General features: G+C 40.1%; 1 long non-coding RNA gene across 1 annotated transcript; it reads right to left on the minus strand.

Annotated features, from left to right (window-relative positions):
* Positions 1-1704: 1704 nt before the first annotated feature.
* On the minus strand, positions 1705-3370 carry LOC134731598 (uncharacterized). Its single transcript, XR_010114013.1, has 3 exons — positions 3302-3370; positions 2207-2359; positions 1705-1831 (listed from the first exon to the last, which is right to left on the minus strand). It is a non-coding gene; the product is annotated as an uncharacterized lncRNA (long non-coding RNA).
* Between the last annotated feature and the right edge of the window lie 7094 nt (positions 3371-10464).

A 10464-nucleotide genomic window follows, 5' to 3' on the forward strand; every position in this document is an offset into this window, starting at 1 on the left:
CAATACCAGGGGGTGAGGATCAATGGGTACCATGTCAAAAGCTGCCTACCACATCGACAGATATTTATTGCAATTTTTGTTGTCTTCCCAAAGGGCTTTAACCTCTGAGAGGGGGCTAGTGATTTGTTCATAATAAAAGGGCTTAATAAATATTTGTTTAAAAAATGAGAGGATGTTTGCAAAGACTATTAGAGGTCTAAAGCATTATTTAGACTTAGATGTTAACACATCGATGGTCTGCTCAGTTGGTCAGCAGTTTAATGGGGGAAATACCTAGCTGCTTTGACAAAATTCTGACCTTAAGTACAAAAACCTAGTTCACTTCGTTGGATATAAGTGCCAACTTGTGCAGCTGTGCCATGTATAAAAGTGCCTGGTATGAATGGGTACTTAAATCCAGTCCATATTCCACTCCACTCACCAAGCTGTGTCCCCTGGCACAGGGCTGTGTCAGTCTAGAGGAAGGGGTGTGTTTTTGAAATTTATCTACCCAGAGGGGATACTTTTTTTTATAAGCAGCACATCCCATCTGTGATCCTCTAGGGAAGTGTCAACCTTCATCTCCCTCCTCTTGTTTGCTTTCACCTGCTCTACCTGAACTGTACCCTCCAAAGTGGGCTTGAGGCAATGAGGGGGACAATGTCCCATGCCATACCTGACTTCCTCTCCAGCTGCTGCGAGGATTAACTTCTGTTTTGGGAGGCCTTTGAGAGCCCAGGAGAGAAGGTGCTGTACAAACGCAGACAAATTCCATCATCTTTATTAAATTGCCAAGAAAATTCTATGCACACAGTAATACCACCCTCTCCCTGAGTACTGGATCTGACCTGACAATAGCAAACAAACAGCAAGCTGTGATCTGTTTTTAATTCCAAATGAAAATCCACCCCAAATAGAGGCAAGAAGGAGAAAAAGCAGCTCAGCAACAATGTGTGCTTTGGCTGAGGAGCCCAGGAAGCCTTGCTTCTGTTAACCTCAGCCCAGCTCCCTCCCCAAAAGCTAGACTCACACCACTGGAATGGTTGTGTATTGAGAATAAGGATGTTGACAATAGGGTTTAAGCTGCATAAATAACTGCAAATTGCTGTTCGGCCCAGCAACTGCCAGAAAAAAAAAAAAAAGAGAGAGAAAAGAGATGATAGAAGGAGCATAAGTTGTGGGGAGGGAGGGCCGGGAAGTAAGTAATGTGGAATCTGGCAACCGGCTCTGAGTGTAAAGGCACCCTGACAAGGTGATCACAGGCCACCCACAATTGTTACACAGCTATAAGAAGTTATTTTGACAGGACATGTGGCATACTTCAAATAGAGGACTCAAACCCCCAAATGATTAGTAATATGTTGCAGTAAAGTTCTGGTTTAAAGAACAAGCTATTATAACTGAGGGGTAGAATATATATAATCTCCAGATATTCTTTTTGTTATTTCCATTCAGTTCTGTCAGTGGTGATGTGAGAAGAAAGGAAAGACATACAAGTGGTTTATAAGAAAAAGGAAAAATATCAGTGAATGCTGCCATTTTGTGCTCCCCAGTCCTCTTGCTTTCTCTTGGTACAATTTTCAATGGGTTCTCCAATGTTCTTCCTTAAAGAACTCTTCCAGGGTATGCCACAGGATGCAGCAAAGGTGAAAAAGACTAGACCACTGCATGGGTGCTGCCTCAGGTCAGGTGTTTATGCATGACTTGTCACTCTACCCCAGTCTCGTGGCTTCTGGTCATTTCCAACCTCCATCTCACCTCTTTGTTCCATTTTCCCACTCATGATAATTAACTCTTTGCTTGAAACCACACAGTCTTTCTCCTCCTCGAAGTCTTCTTTGAATCTCAACAACTGCAGAAAAGCATTTTGTCAAATTGTAGCAGGAGAATTTCAGGTGAGAAAAAAAAATAAAGATCCATAGATGGCGTGTATATTGAATACAAGGACAAAAACAGATGCAGGTCAGAAATTCTAGACTCTACATCCCTGTTGATTTGTGTGCCCACTCTCCTCCCTGCTTCTGCCATGACCTTGTTCTAAGAACCATTTTCTTCTTTTTTTTAACACCAGATTTGTGCAGAAGATGTAGTTTTCTTTCATGACCACATGCCTGGTCATAAATTATTGGTGGGGTGGTGGTCATTTAACAAAACTTGGCCTATCAGCTAGATCTAACCAAACTATAACAAAACTTGGTGGCTTAACATAATAATCAATTATTCTCACTCATGGGTCTGAGGGTCAGTTGGGCTGGCTCTACTTCATACTGCAGGTCTGCAGATGGCTGAGGTGGCTCTGTTCAATGCATACTTATTCTGGGGTCCAGGCTGGAGAAGCAGCAGCTACCTGGGAAAAGCATCTCTCCAAGCAGTGGCAGAACTGTAAGAGGGCGAGTAGAAACACACGGTGATTCTTAAGGTTTAGGTTTGGCAATCATATACTGTCACATTCACCCACATTTCATTGGCCACTGCAAATACATGACTGAGTACCCAACATCACTTGGGAGTAGGGGATGTTATACTCTACCTCTGTGAGACCATGGCAACAAAAATGGAAGCCAACAAGTTCAATCCATTACTGTGAATAATTCCCTGGTATTTTTCACACTGGGGCTGAGGACAAGAGCCAACCCTTATGGAATGTCTTGGTGTTTAAATAGAAAGCACAGGAGCTTTTATTGCCATGTTACTTGCCATACAGAGGGAGCCTTTTTACAGTGACAGTGATTGAAGGTGGCCAATGGAAAGTGGCAGAGACAAGAAAGAGAAAAAGAGATTCCAGGTGGCCCTTGAGTCTCTGGTTTATTTCTTCCTGTGGCTCAGCTGCTCCTACTCCCCTGCCCATCTGTGACTTGATTGGTCAACCCTTCCATGGATTATATGTCCAATGTCCATCCAAAACCAACTTTTTTGTTGTTGCCTATATTAGTTTGATTAACTTCTATTACTCAGAAACAAAACATTTCCAGACTAATACATATACTCTGGGTCTCCATAGCAATTAGATATGAAGAGAGTTGTTTTTAGACTATGTAGTGATTTCTATGACAAATATGCATGACTCCTGTATGTGTATTTTTACAGTTGACCGTCCTCTTCTCTTCCCACTGCATGTTGTATAAATTATTAAGTCTTTTGGCTGAAAGCAGATGCCTGCAGCCAGAAGAATCTGGGGTATCCCTTCAGAAGATCATTTGGGCTGGAAAAAGAAACCTGAAGGGAAACTGAAATGAAAGGCAGGATGGTAATGAAAAGAGATCGGGGCTGGGAATTAGAAGAGCTGGGCTGTCACTAAGTAGTTGAATAATCTTAGACTGACCTTTTTGCCTCCCAGAGGCTCTGTTTGTTCTCTGCATATTAGGGAAGATAATTCTGGACCATAGAGAGGCTGTGAGGATCAAAGAAAACTGTAGGTGGGAAGATGTTTTGTATACTTTAAGCGTCATGTTAACAAATGAATCATTCATTTATCCATGCATACATTCAACAACTATATATTAGGTGTTAAATATGTCAGGAATTATGTCAAGTATTGGACATGATTCCTGCCTTTATGGAGCTTACACTCTAGAGAGGAGCAGACCATAAACAAATAAATAAGGTAAAGAAATGAGTTTAGGATTAAAAACTACTGGTGTGAGTCGGCTGGGAGCGGTGGCTCACACCTGCAATCCCAGCACTTTGGGAGGCCAAGGCGGGCGGATCACGAGGTCAGGAGATCGAGACCACCCTGGCTAACATGATGAAACCCCGTCTCTACTAAAAATACAAAAAATTAGCCGGGTGTTGTGGCGGACACCTGTCCCAGCTACTCTGAAGGCTGAGGCAGGAGAATGGCGTGAACCCAGGAGGTGGAGCTTGCAGTGAGCTGAAATCACGCCACTGCACTCCAGCCTGGGTGACAGAGCAAGACTCTGTCTCAAACAAACAAACAAAACCAAAAAACTTCTGGTGTGTGTCAATGGGATGTTCCTGAGTTATGCCAGTGGTTAAGTATTTTGAATATCTGCCTGGATGAGTGTCATGGCAGGGCCCACTCCATCTCTTTACTCTTACTGAAGTCCCCTCCCTTGCCACTGGGGACTTGGGGAATTGGTGCTCTGGACTCGGGGATAGGGCTGGTTGGGAGAGGAAAGCACCTGGCCAGTGCTTTTTAGGCTCACACTCAAGGCTTTGGGACTTTGTATGAGTCTGTTTTCATGCTGCTGATAAAGACATACCTGAGACTGAGCAATTTACAAAAGAAAGAGGTTTAATTGGACTTACTGTTCCACATGGCTGGAGAGGCCTCATAATCATGGCGGAAGGTGAAAGGCATATCTTACATTGCAGCAGGCAAGAGAGAGAAAGAGAGCCAAGTTAAACAAGTATCCCTTTATCAAACCATCAGATCTTGTGAGACTTATCCACGAGAACAGCATGGGAGAAACTGCTTCCATGGCTCACTTATCTTCCACCAGGTCCCTCCCACAACACGTGGGAATTATGGGAGTACAATTCAAGATGAGATTTGGGTGGGGACACAGAGCCAAACCATATCAGATTTTCTTTAGGGCTTATTAAAGTATTATAAAGTATCAACTGTAATGTCACTAATAAAGAATGTCAAATTGATCCAGAGAATTTGTAGTTATTTAATTAGACTTGTAAATGGCCTGTGGAAAAAATGCTTCCTCACTTGGGAAAAATCTTTACATGGGCAGCATTGTTATAGCCTGAATGCCTACCTGACACTGGAGTATGACCCTTCAGAAAAATGACAGTGATTAACCTACACAATACTTTGAGTGCAAAGTATTCTGAAGGGGCTGTTCAACTGGTATGTCATTTAAAAATCTTAGCTGCAAGCAATTAGAGGGTGACTTAACAAAAGATGATTGGATTGCCCAAGAATTGTTGGGATAGCTGGAGAGCCAGGACTGAGGCTAGGCCAGCATTGAGCAATGACAAAAACTATGCTGCAGGATATGCCTGATAAGGAAGCTGCTTCCATTGCTGCTGCCTCATTTGCAAAAGAGGAACCTACATCTTCATCCTGCTGCCATTCCATAGAGGTTACTTCTGGGCCAGGCACTAAATCTTGCAAAACTTAGAAACTGCTGCTGCCACCACTGAAAACCAGATGCTTCCAGCACCACTGTACCAGCAAAAATTGAAGTTTCACACTGAGCCTCTGTCCTCACGAATGCTTCTGAGTTGAAATCTAAGGTTGTAGTGTCTGTTGAGTGGACCCTTGGGGGAGCCTGGGTTGTTTGCCTGTGTCTTAACTGCAGGGAGGCTTGGAATTTGAATTCTGACTCCATCGGGGAAGTGGGACTCATAACATGGGAATTCCTCCAAATACAGAAAGACTATTAAAAGATGAATATGAATATGTGAAAATGATTGGTATTTATCACCTGTTGTTTGCCCCCTCTGACCGCCAAAATCTTAGCTTGGGGAAGGACTACCAGGGACATACAACAGTAGATAATATTTCTTGGAAGCATTTTTAACTTTGAAGGCAACAAAAGGATTTGTTGAGAATTTTGTAATGAGAACTATAGATGTCTTTCTCATCCTGTTTTATCCAATGCATGATAAAGTATATACTATAGATTCTAAGTCCAATTCCCAGTTTCCCTTCACTAAGAGAAATCAGTGTGATTAGAAGAGTCTCTGAACTGGGCCAGCCTAGATTGCCCTCTGAAGACTCCTGCCACTCTCTGCTCTCGCTTGGACCATCTCATTTTTCATTTCTCATAACTTTCTTCCTCTGTGTGGCTGGTAGGAAGAAATGGAAGTTAGAGATGGAAGGCTCTACTCACACATTGCCAAAGGAATGCTCAGAGATCAAGATATTTAGAAAATGAAAGAAAATTAACTTGCAAAGAGTGCAAGGAGTCAGAGTTCAGAAGGACTGGCTGGCTAGTCAACGATAAGAAAAACATAACTATTACTTAGAGGAAAGACTGCTAAATTATCAGTTACCAATAATTTATTAATCTATGACAAAAAAAGCAATTTGCTCACATGGTTATATCCACAAAGGTCATGATACATCTTTAGACACCAGCTTAGGCAAAGTTAGAGATAAAATTATTTTTGTTAGAGTTACGTGTTTACAGGAACCATTAAAGACTTTATTATTTTAGGGACTAGAAGCATACAAGATGATCATGGTGGTTTTAAAATCTGTCTACAGGCCAGGCGTGGTGGCTCACTCCTATAATCCCAGCACTTTGGGAGGCTGAGGTGGGCGGATCACTTGAGGTCAGGAGTTCGAGACCAGGCCTGGCCAACATGGTGAAATCCCATCTCCACTAAGAAAATACAAAAATTAGCTGAACGTGGTGGTTCATGCCTGTAATCCCAGCTGCTTGGGAGGCTGAGGCAGGAGAATCGCTTGAACCTGGGAGGTGGAGGTTGCAGTGAACTGAGATTGCGCCACTGCACTCCAGCCTGGGTGACAGAGTGAGACCATGTCTCAAAAAAAAAAAAAAAATCTGTCTACAAATTCTTTGAAACATCCTTTCAAATGGTGGAGCCTCATTTTTCTTCAATTGATTGTGGGCCAGACTTAATGAATTGCTTCTGAATAATAGAATGTGGCAGAAGAGATGGTGAGTGACTTTTGATGTTAGGTCATTACAAATATTGTAGCTTCCACCTTGTTTGCTCTTGGATCATTACCTCTGGAGGAAGCCAGCTGTCAAGTCAAGGGGGCACTCAAGCAGCCCTATGGGAAGATCATGTGGTGAGAAACTGAAACCTCCTACAGACAACCAGCGCTAACTCATCAGGCATGTGAGTGAGCCACCTTGAAAGTGGATCCTCCAGCCCCAGACACAAATGTAAGTGCAACCTCATGAGAGACTCTGATCCAGAACCACTCACCTAAGCTACTCTTCGATTTCTGAGAAATCCAAGAAACTGTGAGAAAATAAATGTTTTCTGTTAAGCTACTTAATTTCAGGTTAATTTATAACGTAGATAACTAATAATATGAGCCGTTGTTTTTGGTTTATCATAGAGTGCAGAGTATTGTGATAGTCCTTATTGCTTTTGATTGTGTTATGTACAATGCTTAGACATATTGGAAGCAGGGCAGAATCTCAGCAGCTGGCCTAATATGAGCAGTCCAACCCACATTTATAAGGCTGTGCATTGGGGCATCAGGCACCAATAAGGTGCTAATAACAGACTACTTCTTTGTGTAGCTGATGCAGGCATATCACAGCATGGTAGGGGCACCCAGCAGGGAAGGAGTCAGGCTATTAGACTCCCACACTCTTAAGGGCAAGGATCATGCTTGTTTTGTTTACTCCCATATGATCTAATGCCAAACACAGTACCTGGCACATAATAGGAACTCAATAATGTTTGCCGAATAAATGAGTTCCTGAGTGCCAGATGATAATACCACCAAAATACTATCAAAATCCCACCTCGGCACTCATAGAGATACTTATGTACTATCTCTACAAACTGTACTCTTTGGTGGTTGTATTCTTTCTGCAACATAGCATTCTTACTGCAGGAACAGATCTCTTCTTACTGGAGTATAAACTGAATACAAATTTTTTCGATTTGGAAAACATGTCACTTCTGTAACACTATCAAACATTCTGCAGGGAGTGGTAGACTGGGACATTCCGTTTAATCACCTCCTGTCCAATATCATTTGAATTTATACTAGGGCCATGAGCTGATAGAGCATCAGGAACATAGCTTCCAAAAACCCACTATTGTCATGTCTTCCAAATATTATGATAATGGTATTGGATCACTTGGTAATAGAAATTGAAAACAAATGTAATTAATTACATAATTTTGAACTGTTTAGATTGAATTCTTCTCAAGCTACATCATCAGTCTTATGAAAGGAATAAAGGATTGAATTAATTCTCTGCCTTTGCTTGACTTACATCTGAAACTTATGCCTAGTAGTTGTACACACCACAGATTTTCTTTAAAAATGTTTTTTATTTTTAATTTTTATGGGTACATAATAGATATATATATTCATGGAGTACATGAGATATTTTGATACAGGCGTACAGTGTGTAATAATCACATCACTGGCAAATCGGGTATCTATCACCTTAAGCAATTACCTTTTCTTTTGTGTGATAAACAATCCAATTATATTATTTTAGTTATCTTAAAATGTACAATTGAATTACTGACTGTAGTCCTTCTGTTGTGCTATCAGATATCAGATCTTAGTCGTTCTTTCTATTTTTGTACCCATTAACCATCTCTACTCCCCTCCCCCAACTATCTTTCCCAGCCTCTGGTAACAATCCTTCTATTTTCTGTCCACATTATTTTACTTGTCTTAATTTTTAGCTCCCACAAGTTAAGTGAGAACATGCGGAGTTTGTCTTTCTGTGCCTGGCTTATTTCACTTAATGAGCTCCAGTTCATCCATGCTGTTGCAAATGACAGGATCTCATTCTTTTTTTTTTATGGCTGCATAGTACTCTATTGCGTATATGTGCCACATTTTCCTCATCCATTCATCTGTTGACGGACAGCTAGGTTGCTTCTGAATCTTGGCTATTGTGAATAGTGCTGCAATAAACATGGGAGTGCTGATATCTCTTCAATATACTGATTTCCTTTCTTTGGGGTATATACCTAGGAGTGGAATTGCTGGATCATATGGTAGCTCTATTTTTAGTTTTTTGAGGAACCTCCCATCTGTTCTCCATAGGGGTTGGATGAATTTACATTCCCATGAATAGTGTACAAGGATTCCCTTTTCACCACTTCCTTGCCAGCATTTGTTATTGCCTGTCTTTTGGATATAAGCCATTTTAACTGAGGCAAGATGATATCTCATTGCAGTTTTGATTTGCATTTCTCTGATGATAAATGATGTTGAGTACCTTTTAATATACCTGTTTTCCATTTGTATGTATTCTTTTGAGAAATGTCTATTTAGATCTTTTGCCCATTTTTTGATCAGATTATTAAATTTTTCTCTGATAGAATTGTTTGAACTCCTTATATATTCTGGCTATTAGTCCCTTGTCAGATGAATAGTTTGCAAATATTTTCTCCCATTCTGTGGGTTGTTTCTTCACTTTGTTGATGTTTCTTTTGCTGTGCAGAAGCTTTTTAACTTGATGTAATCCCATTTGTCAATTTTTGCTTTGGTTTCCTGTGCTTGTGGAGTATTACTCACAAAATCTTTGCCCAGTGCAATGTCCTGGAGTGTTTTCTCAAATTTTTTTTGTAGTAGTAGTTTCATGATTTGAGGTCTTATATTTATGTCTTTAGTTCATTTTCATTTTATTTTTGTATATGATGAAAGAGAGGGATCCAGTTTCATTCTTCAGCATGTAGATATCCAGTTTTCCTAGCACCATTTATTGAAGAGATTGCCTTTTGCCCAATGTAAGTTTTCGGCACCTTTGTAAAGAATGAATGCACTATGGATGTGTGGATTTGCTTCTGGGTTTTCTATTCTGTTCCACTGGTCTATATGTCTATTTTTATGCCAGTACCATGCTATTTTGGTTACTATAGCTCTGTAGTATACCTTAAAGTCAGGTAATATGATTTCTCCAGTTTTGTTCTTTTTGCATAGGATAGCTTTGGCTATTCTGGGTCTTCAGTGGTTTAATATACATTTTAGGATTGTTTTTTCCATTTCTGTGAAGAATGTCATTTTTAAAATAGGGATTGGATTGAATCTGTTGATAGTTTTGGGTAATATGGACATTTTAGCAATATTGATTCTTCCAATCTATGAATATAGAATATCTTTTCATTTTTGGGGTGTTCTCTTCAATTTCTTTCATCAATGCTTTGTAGTTTTCATTGTAGAGATCTTTCACTTCTTTGGTTAAATTAATTCCTAGGTACTTAATTTTATTTTACTGGTATTACTTTCTTGATTTCTTTTTCAGATTGTTTCCCATTGGCATATAGACATGCTATTGGTTTTTGCACGTTGATTCTGTATTCTGCAACTTTACTGAACTTGTTTATTAGTTCTAATAGTTTTCCTGTAGATTCTTTAGGATTTTCCAAATATAAGGTCATGTCATCTGCAAACAATGATAATTTGACTTCTTCCTTTCCAATTTGGATGCCTTTATTTCTTTCTCTTTTCTGATTGCTGTAGTTAAGACTTCTAGTACTATGTTGAATAACAGTGGTGAAAAAAGGCATCCCTGTTGGTTCCAGATCTTACAGGAAAGGCTTTCAGCTTTTCCCCATTCGGCATGATACTAGGTGTGAGTCTGTCATATATGGCTTTTATTATGTTGAGATATGTTCTTTCTACATCCAGTTTTTTGACAGTTTTTTATCACGAACTGATGTTGAACTTTATCAAATGCTTTTTCAGCATCAATTCAAATGATCACATGGTGGTTTCTGTCCTTCATTCTGCCTATATGATGCATCACATTGATTGATTTGCATATGTTGAACCATCCTTGCATCCCTGGGATCAATCCCACTTGGCTACGATGAATGATCATTTTA

Source organism: Symphalangus syndactylus, chromosome 10 (genome assembly GCF_028878055.3).
Source record: "Symphalangus syndactylus isolate Jambi chromosome 10, NHGRI_mSymSyn1-v2.1_pri, whole genome shotgun sequence".
Classification (NCBI taxonomy): Eukaryota; Metazoa; Chordata; class Mammalia; order Primates; family Hylobatidae; genus Symphalangus; species Symphalangus syndactylus.